The sequence below is a fragment of the Anopheles merus genome, chromosome 2R (genome assembly GCF_017562075.2).
Source record: "Anopheles merus strain MAF chromosome 2R, AmerM5.1, whole genome shotgun sequence".
Taxonomy (NCBI): domain Eukaryota; kingdom Metazoa; phylum Arthropoda; class Insecta; order Diptera; family Culicidae; genus Anopheles; species Anopheles merus.
This window is the reverse complement of record NC_054082.1, coordinates 61,686,430-61,694,880: the sequence shown is the minus strand read 5'-3', so window position 1 is coordinate 61,694,880 and position 8,451 is coordinate 61,686,430. Positions and strand designations below refer to the sequence as shown.

Sequence of the window (8,451 nt, the reverse complement as noted above, 5' to 3'; positions counted from 1 at the left end):
AAAATGGCTATTTTACAATCACGTTTTTTTTGACCATTCCTTTTTTTAACGACTCGTATTTCTCTTGTTTTCACATTGGTTCATTTACACACATGCACACATACACGCTTACATATTGACACAACGAGACGATATCTCTACTTGAACCTAAATTATTTCTGGGTGACCCGCACCATAAAACATTTCATCTTAATTAAAGCTCACATTTGTTCACAAATGCCTTCTAAAATTCATCAATTGGCTTATCGCAGATTTTTCATATTCCTCCTCGAATGGAACCTTCATCACAGGCTCGCCATTTCTAATCATCACCGTCATTTACATTTTGCCATTTTGATTTCTTGTAGCGCTCCGCTGAGCTGCAATATCCTTCCTTATGGCCATATCGATCGCAATCGTTACATCGGTAATGCGGTAAAAACCCAATTCCGCGCTGTAAATAAATAAGTGACAGTTCGAACATGCGACCTGGGCACTGTGGGCCGCTCTACACTCTTTGTGTCAGTTTCAATTGGGTTGTTTTCATTTATGGCGGTTTGTTTACATTTCGTTGCGGTTATCATATGGTTCCCGTGGTTCGATATTCGGTCGAGCTTTCTTTTCGTCAATCTCATCGTGGCGATCGTGGTGCTCGGTGGACTGTTGGCAACGATCGAAAAGCATCTGCCCACTGCCATCCGGCAGACGTTCCGGTATGACAAGCATGCACTGAAGGGATCATCGGACCGATTGGTGTCCCTGCTGGAGATCCTGAAGGTGTGGTTCATACATTTCTACGTCTTTGCTGCCCTCTGGTCGGTGGCCGGATTTGCCGGATGATGTAGCCAGCGCGGGACTACGTAATCGCCTTCCTCGATACGTTGGCAACCAACAAGCGTATGGTGCGCACCACGCCTACCGAGACGATGGTTGCCATGACGCTGATCACGCTGCAGTGTTTGCGCCGGTTCTACGAGACCTGGTTCGTGCAGGTGTTCTCGAGCAAGCTGAAAATCACCCACCAGTGGTACGTGGAAAACATTCACAACTATCTGAAGCAAAGGAAAGCACTCGTCCCGTTCGTTCTGTGAGATCGACGGTGAGGATGCGGATAATATCATTCCGGTTGTTGGGCTTTTTTTTAGGATCGAAAAAATGGTAAGGTTTCCGGCTGATGGGATTCAGCTGGTTTTCCTGGATCGTCTGTGAATGCCTTGTCACACGGACCGGTCGTCGATGCACTCGAGGTGCACCGCATTGACAAGCGGCAGTAGCAGGATGCAATCGGCGCGGCCGAGCTGGCAGCGAAGCCGTTTCTCGGTGAGCCATTTACGCCGAATGAGGGCGGCCAAGAGCTGGCTGCATACGTTCGATTCGTTCGATATTCGTTACGCGCACGTTCAAACTGTGTAACGATGCCGAGTGTGTCCGGCCATCGAGACTAGAAGCATAGCGAAAGCTACGTTGCGTCGTCTATTGTGGTGCGGGGAAATGTAGAATGCACCTTAGCAAGGTGCCATCAAAACCTCCTCCTTGGGTCCGTTTCGCAGCTAAGCTTCTCTGGACCAAATGAGAATCTGCTTTGAGTGTACCTGCTTAAAAAAAAAGAAAACTAATTATTAAAAATGTTCGATTTGGTTCCCCAAGGCATCTATCAAGGCGACAAACACATCATCATTGCATTTCCGGAAGATATGCTCAGCAAAATATTTGTCCATGTTGCTTTTAATATTAGTGCCTTGTTTTCTCAAAAATGCCTTCAACCATCTCCAAACATTCTCAATCCGTTGTGTGTTGATATTGTTATCATCTGGATTGAGGAAATTTCTGGAGTGGTTGACACACTCGTGGGGATATCCAAGCTCCTCCAGCCCGTTATAACCTTTCCAGAGATCGGTCATAATTTTCGTTCCGGGTTCAACATGCCGAACCACCAGATCGCTCAAAACGGCAAGCGAGCGTTTCGGGACACGCTCCAGGAAAATGGCCTTAGTTTCCCGGCATATCCCACCCACAAGCCACTGAGGACCGGAACTACCGACCCGGCCGACGTTGTACTTTTGACGAGTGATGACAGTTTCGTCGATTTCCACCGTCATGCCAGGGCCCCCTATCTTCTCTCGTGTACGATCGAATGTTTCCCAAAGAAAACTTCGGATCGTATCGTACCACGAGAGAACCGTGTTGTGGGAGAGGTCGGTCTCCAACGCACAACGAGTTCAGTTGGCCCCATTGGCGCTCTCGTAACAACAACGCACAAGGCTCCTAAGCGAAGCCTTGTGGTTGGCAAATATGGACCTGGCCCGGATGCTGCTGGTCCCGCCGCATTTGTAGTCGGGACATACATACCTGTAGCCGTCGATGCTTTTGTAGGGAGTTAGCTTCATTTCCTTTGGACATCTCGGGCACAATTTATTTATTTATTTATTTATTTATTTACATAACTGCTGTCTGAATTGAATTCTTAACAACATACCTATTAACTAAACTTATTAAATATTTGCTCGGAGGATGGATCGGAAGGATGGTAAGGAGAGGTGATGGTCAAACAGGTGTGCGCAGGAATTAAACAATCTCACAGCACGTAATAAAGGGTCATTTAAACCAACTGAAGTGCGTCGATTTGGAACAAATAAAGGAGCACGAGGGCGTAAGAAACGAATTGGAACATAGAAATGCAGGGATGAAAGAATGATATGTGAATCCACAGCATTAGATATGAGCGAGGCAACAAACATTATTTGGGAAATGTGACGGCGTTTCTCCAATGAGTCCAGACCCAACAGCTGGCATCTTTGCTCATAGTCCGGTAGGGTATCTGACGTGAAGCCGGGCATTTTGCTGACAATATACCGAGTAAATGATCTCTGCACTCTTTCTATGCGGTCAATCGATGTAAATCAGGTGGGACACCAAACAACAACACAGTATTCCAAAATCGGTCTTACTAACGAACAATATAACGCTTTTAAACACAGAGGGTCGGTTATGCGGATTGAAAAACGTTTTATCATACCGATTGTTTTACGAGCCTTATTAACGGTAACGTCAATGTGATCGAGGAATGATAACCTGCTATCGAAAGCTACACCAAGATCTTTTACCGAGAGTACACGATTTATTGCTATACCCTCGAAGTTATAAGCAGTCGTAACGGGACAACGTGAACGACTGAAGGACATGACATGACATTTTTCGGGGCATAGAACTAGCTGGTTCGATGAACACCATGATGCAAATCGGTTGAGGATGTTTTGGAGCGATACGCAGTCACCAACAGACGATATAGATTTAAAAATCTTTAGGTCATCTGCATAACAAAGAAAACAATCGTGTGGAATGACTGAGTTAACATCATTAATAAATAAAACGAACAATAAAGGACTCAACACGCTACCTTGAGGCACTCCCGATTTGGATGAAAAGGATTTGGAAAAACAGGAGTTTAGTTTAACACGAAAAGAGCGATTGCTGAGAAACGAATCAAGCCAACGAATGTGTGAGTCAATGAAACCCATTTTGGATAGCTTCGCAAGAAGGATAGGGTGAGGAATACGGTCAAAGGCTGCTTTAAAGTCAGTATAAATGATATCAACCTGAGAACCGCTGTCTAAACTAGAGGTGATAACGGAAGTCAAGGAAATAAGGTTTGTCAAGGTAGAACGTTTAGGAAAGAAACCGTGTTGCTGAGGTATAATGCAGTTTCTTGCAATAAAGAGGATATGTGAGTGGACTATAGATTCAAATATTTTGGAGCTTGCACAGAGGATGCTGATTCCACGATAATTGGTAGCGTTTGCACGATTATCTTTCTTAGGGATAGGAGTTATATGAGCTAATTTCCATGTGTCCGGGGATGAACATGATTTAATGGATATACGGTATAGTTTTAATAGGAGAGAACCGAGCACAGTATTGCATTTCTTATATACTGCTGCTGGAATGCCATCTGGACCGGGATTATATGACTGTTTCAGATTTTTTATTGCTTGTAAAACTGTGCTAAGGTGTAAGTTTAGATTACTGTCATTGATTACATCGGTGGGAGTATTATGAGTGCTATTAGAGATTGATGCTTTGGTTTTGATTGATTCAGCATACACACTTGAAAAATGTTCAGCTAGAAGGTTGCAGCAGCCGTCAGTACCGGATGCAGAGAGATTGCCAAGATTCAGATGAGAAGGGATATCATTAGATTTACGACGTTTATCAGCATATCCCCAAAAGGCTTTAGGATGAATTTTAAACTGTGCTTGCACTTGGTGGACGTAAGATCTAAAGCAAGCCCTGTTATATATGCGATATGCATTAGAGGCGTATTTGAATATGCGCTTATGATGAGGATCTCGCATGTCTTATAATTACGTAGTGTGCGATTGCGATCTCTTTTGAGGGAGCGGAGTGTAGAGTCAGACCAGGGAGGGGAGTTGTTAGGTTTATAGGTAGGACAGCAGGAGGGGAAAGCCGAGATAATATTAGCATTAAAAGCAGTAACCGCATCATTAATTGAAATATCTGTATCTAAGAACGACCAGTTAATATTCGAAAGCATAGCTGAAAGTTTAGAGTAATCCATTTTTTTAAAGTTATATCTACGAATATTTGACGATACTGAGCGCGAAGCCTTTTGAATATTTGCAGAGAGAGAGAATTCTAAAGCTGGATGATAATCATCTGGTCTAAGTAAAGATGCTACAGCCGATAGCACCTGAGAGTTTATATCAACTGCGCTCTCATTAACAAAAATTAGATCTAATTGACGTCCCAGACTGTTTTTGATCCCTGAGATTTGACGGAGACTACACTCTGTTATTATGTCGCAAAATACAATATGTTGAGCGTTGCTTGATGAGTGTGCATTACTTGAAACATAATAGTTTTCAATGGGCGTCCAAACAATAGAAGGCATATTGAAATCACCTAACAATAACATTAAATCGTTTCTTTTTAGGCGGTGTTGAACCGCATCAATACTATCGCTAAGGCTATTTAACAATGCGTTATTTGCTATCATACCTGGCGGGATATAAATGCCACTTATAAATAGAGATACTCTCTGCATCCTAATCTTTACCCAAACCATCTCGATGTTGGCTGGAGATGAAATCAATTCGGTGATCAGATCCGTTGCACATGCAATTAGTACACCACCACCACGAGAGTATGCGCTGTTATTAGAAGAGCGATCGCAACGGTAAATGTTGTATTTGTTACCCGAGAAGAGCGAAGACGGTATTTGTTCGTTTAGCCACGTTTCGGTAAAAACAATGACGTCATAGATGTGATCGTTGAGCACGAGAAGTAACTCGTCCAGTTTCGTACGAACGCCGTGAGTAGATAGTAGATCGTGAGAGTGTTGCGTTTCGGCGAGCGATTATTGCGATTGACATATCCTGTTGGAGTTCTCTCAGTTGTTGTAGTTATTGATGTCGAGGGATCGTATGTGTGGGTTATAAATTGGATGTGTGAGCAGTGGCCAGCGGTGATGCTATTAGTGTATGATTGTTGGTAGTGGTTTTGACAGGTTTCACGCGTAAAACCGATGTTGGTATTTGTTGTTTGCGATTATCAATAAATTCCCCGTAGGTTATAGTGCATGGCAAAGTGGACGGAGAGAGTGCTTTGTCCCTTAGTGCTGACGACATCCCAACTTTGAAGGATACAAATGTTAGTGTGCCAGTATCACGATCTTTCGGTGTCAGCTTGATGATAATGACGTCATCAGTCCCTAGTTGTTCCTTGACGAATGTCTCAACCTCGGATTCGGATACCGAAGGAGCGATACGAGTAAGGTACAACCAAAATCTTGGTGGTGCTGAGGGTTCCGTCAAAATAGGGTGAGACGATGTTGGCGGTGCTGCTGTACCCGAAAGAAGTGCAGGGATTACATTCGATGAAGGCGGTGAACGATCGATGAGTCTACGTTTGGATGTGTTGGACAGGTCTTGTTGATGTGTTGTGTGTGCGGTGAGTGATGGTCTGCGTAGTGACGTTGTCGGTGCAAGTGGAGTGGAATGGGTTTGGGCTATTGCTCGAGGAACCATATCACCATTGAACCGGCTGCAGAAGAGCCCGCTTTTGCATCCACTCGATCGCTTGTTCACGGTCCTGAAAAATATCAGAAAGCATATCAGTATTGTAAGCCATTTTCAATTGCCTCTTTGCGCTTTGAAAAATATGCACAAGTGGCGCCAAATATGGTGTATGTGTGCGGTATATCGATGGGGATACAAACCAGGGTTAAGATATGGGTGAACAACGGTAGCACTGCTTAAATTTGCAAATGTAGGAGCTGGTTTAAAATAAAATATTTATTGCGGATACACATTGAAAGGGATTAATAATTAATGCAGAAAATAAATTTATTTACTAAAATATACCAAATTTGGAAGAACCAAATTTGCGCGCAAAAAAATCCACAAGATTACATGGGTGCACCCGGGTGGAGAATCCTTCAACCAGATCGACCACGTGTTAATAAGCCTCCGACGACAGTCGAGTCTGTTAAATGTCAGAACATATCGAGGAGCCAATATCGATTCCGATCACTACTTGGTTGGCTTAGTGATACGTTGTAGAATCGCCCGCCCCCGCGCCAATGGGGGCGGAGAAAACACGCAGCCTCGGCTCAACACGGACTCTCTAAGGGACATTACTGTCCAACAGGAATTCAAACCCGCTTTAGAAGAGTCTCTACTACCAGAAGACAGATACGAAACTACGAGCGAGAGGTGGAACGCTCTAAAAACAAAAATAATACACTGTGCAAGAAATATACTCCCACCACGTCGTGGCAACACCAAATCTGGCTGGTTCGACGATGAATCCAGACAAGTGACCGAACGTAAGAATACTGCATACCGAGCAATGCAGCAACGGCATAGAACGCGGGCATGCGCAGAGGAATGTTCACGGCTTAGATGCGAAGAGAAACGAGTTCACCGTTCCAAGAAGCATGCTTTGGAAGAGCAAAACATGCGGGAACTCGAGCAAACCAGAGAGGCGTACGGACCGACACGAAAGTTTTACCAAGCGATAGCAGGTCACCGAAACAACGTGGTACCTAAGGTAACCTGCTGTCGCAACAAGGATGGAGATCTGGTTAGTAACCAGCCAGAGGTCGTCTCGCGGTGGGCTCAGTACTTTGATGAATTACTCAATGACCAGTTTAGCGAACAGCTAGAAGCACCACTAGCGGATAGTGTCATGCTACTGCCACCTAGCATAGAAGAAACACGAAAGGCTATCCGTCGGCTGAAAAATAACAAGGCACCCGGAACCGACGGAATTGCAGCCGAACTGGTCAAGAATGGAGGTGCACGACTAGAAAACGAAATTCATCAAATTGTTACTGAGGTGTGGGATAGCGAATCGATGCCTTGTGATTGGAATCTCGGCATCATCTACCCCATATACTAGAAGGGAGATAGGTTGGACTGCAACATCTACAGGGGTATTACGGTGTTGAATACCGCCTATAAAGTATTCTCTCTGATCCTTCAGGATCGCCTTGTCCCGCACGTCGAAGAGATAGTCGGAAACTATCAAAGAGGATTCCGAAACGGAAAATCTACCACTGATCAGATCTTCACCATGCGGCAGATCTTGGAGAAGATGGCTGAATACAGACACGACACATACCATCTCTTCATTGACTTCAAAGCCTTATATGATAGCATAGCCAGGGTAAAACTGTATGACGCTATGAGCTCTTTTGGAATCCCGGCCAAACTGATAAGGCTAGTTAGAATGACTATGACCAACGTCACATGCCAGGTGAGGGTGGATGGAAAACTCTCAGGACCTTTTGCTACCACCAAGGGTCTGCGCCAGGGGGACGGGCTTGCTTGTCTCTTATTCAACCTGGCGCTAGAGAGGGCCATCCGTGACTCGAGGGTGGAGACTACGGGAACCATCTTCTATAAGTCAACCCAGATCCTGGCAAACGCTGATGATATAGACATCATTGGTCTGCGGCTCTCCTATGTAGCAGAAGCCTACCAAGGGATCGAGCAGGCGGCAGAGAACCTCGGATTGCAGATAAACGAGGCAAAGACCAAACTGATGGTGGCAACATCAGCGGGCCTACCAATAAATAATCAGAATTTACGTAGGCGTGATGTACAGATAGGTGAACGCACGTTTGAAGTCGTCCCACAATTAACCTATCTGGGGTCAAAGGTCAGCAACGACAATAGCATGGAACCTGAGTTGCGCGCAAGGATGCTGGCTGCCAACCGGTCATTCTACAGCCTGAAAAAGCAGTTCACCTCAAAGAACCTGTCGCGACGGACGAAGCTGGGACTATATAGTACCTATATAGTACCAGTACTCACATACGCCTCTGAGACATGGACACTGTCCAAATCTGACGAAACCCTCTTAGCCGCGTTCGAGAGGAAGATGCTCAGAAGGATACTTGGCCCCGTATGTGTGGAAGGACAATGGAGGAGCCGCTATAATGACGAGCTA

General features: G+C 44.9%; 1 pseudogene; it reads left to right on the top strand.

Moving 5' to 3' along the window:
* Positions 1-528: 528 nt before the first annotated feature.
* On the top strand, positions 529-1,070 carry LOC121600843 (annotated as a pseudogene).
* The last annotated feature ends 7,381 nt before the right edge of the window (positions 1,071-8,451 follow it).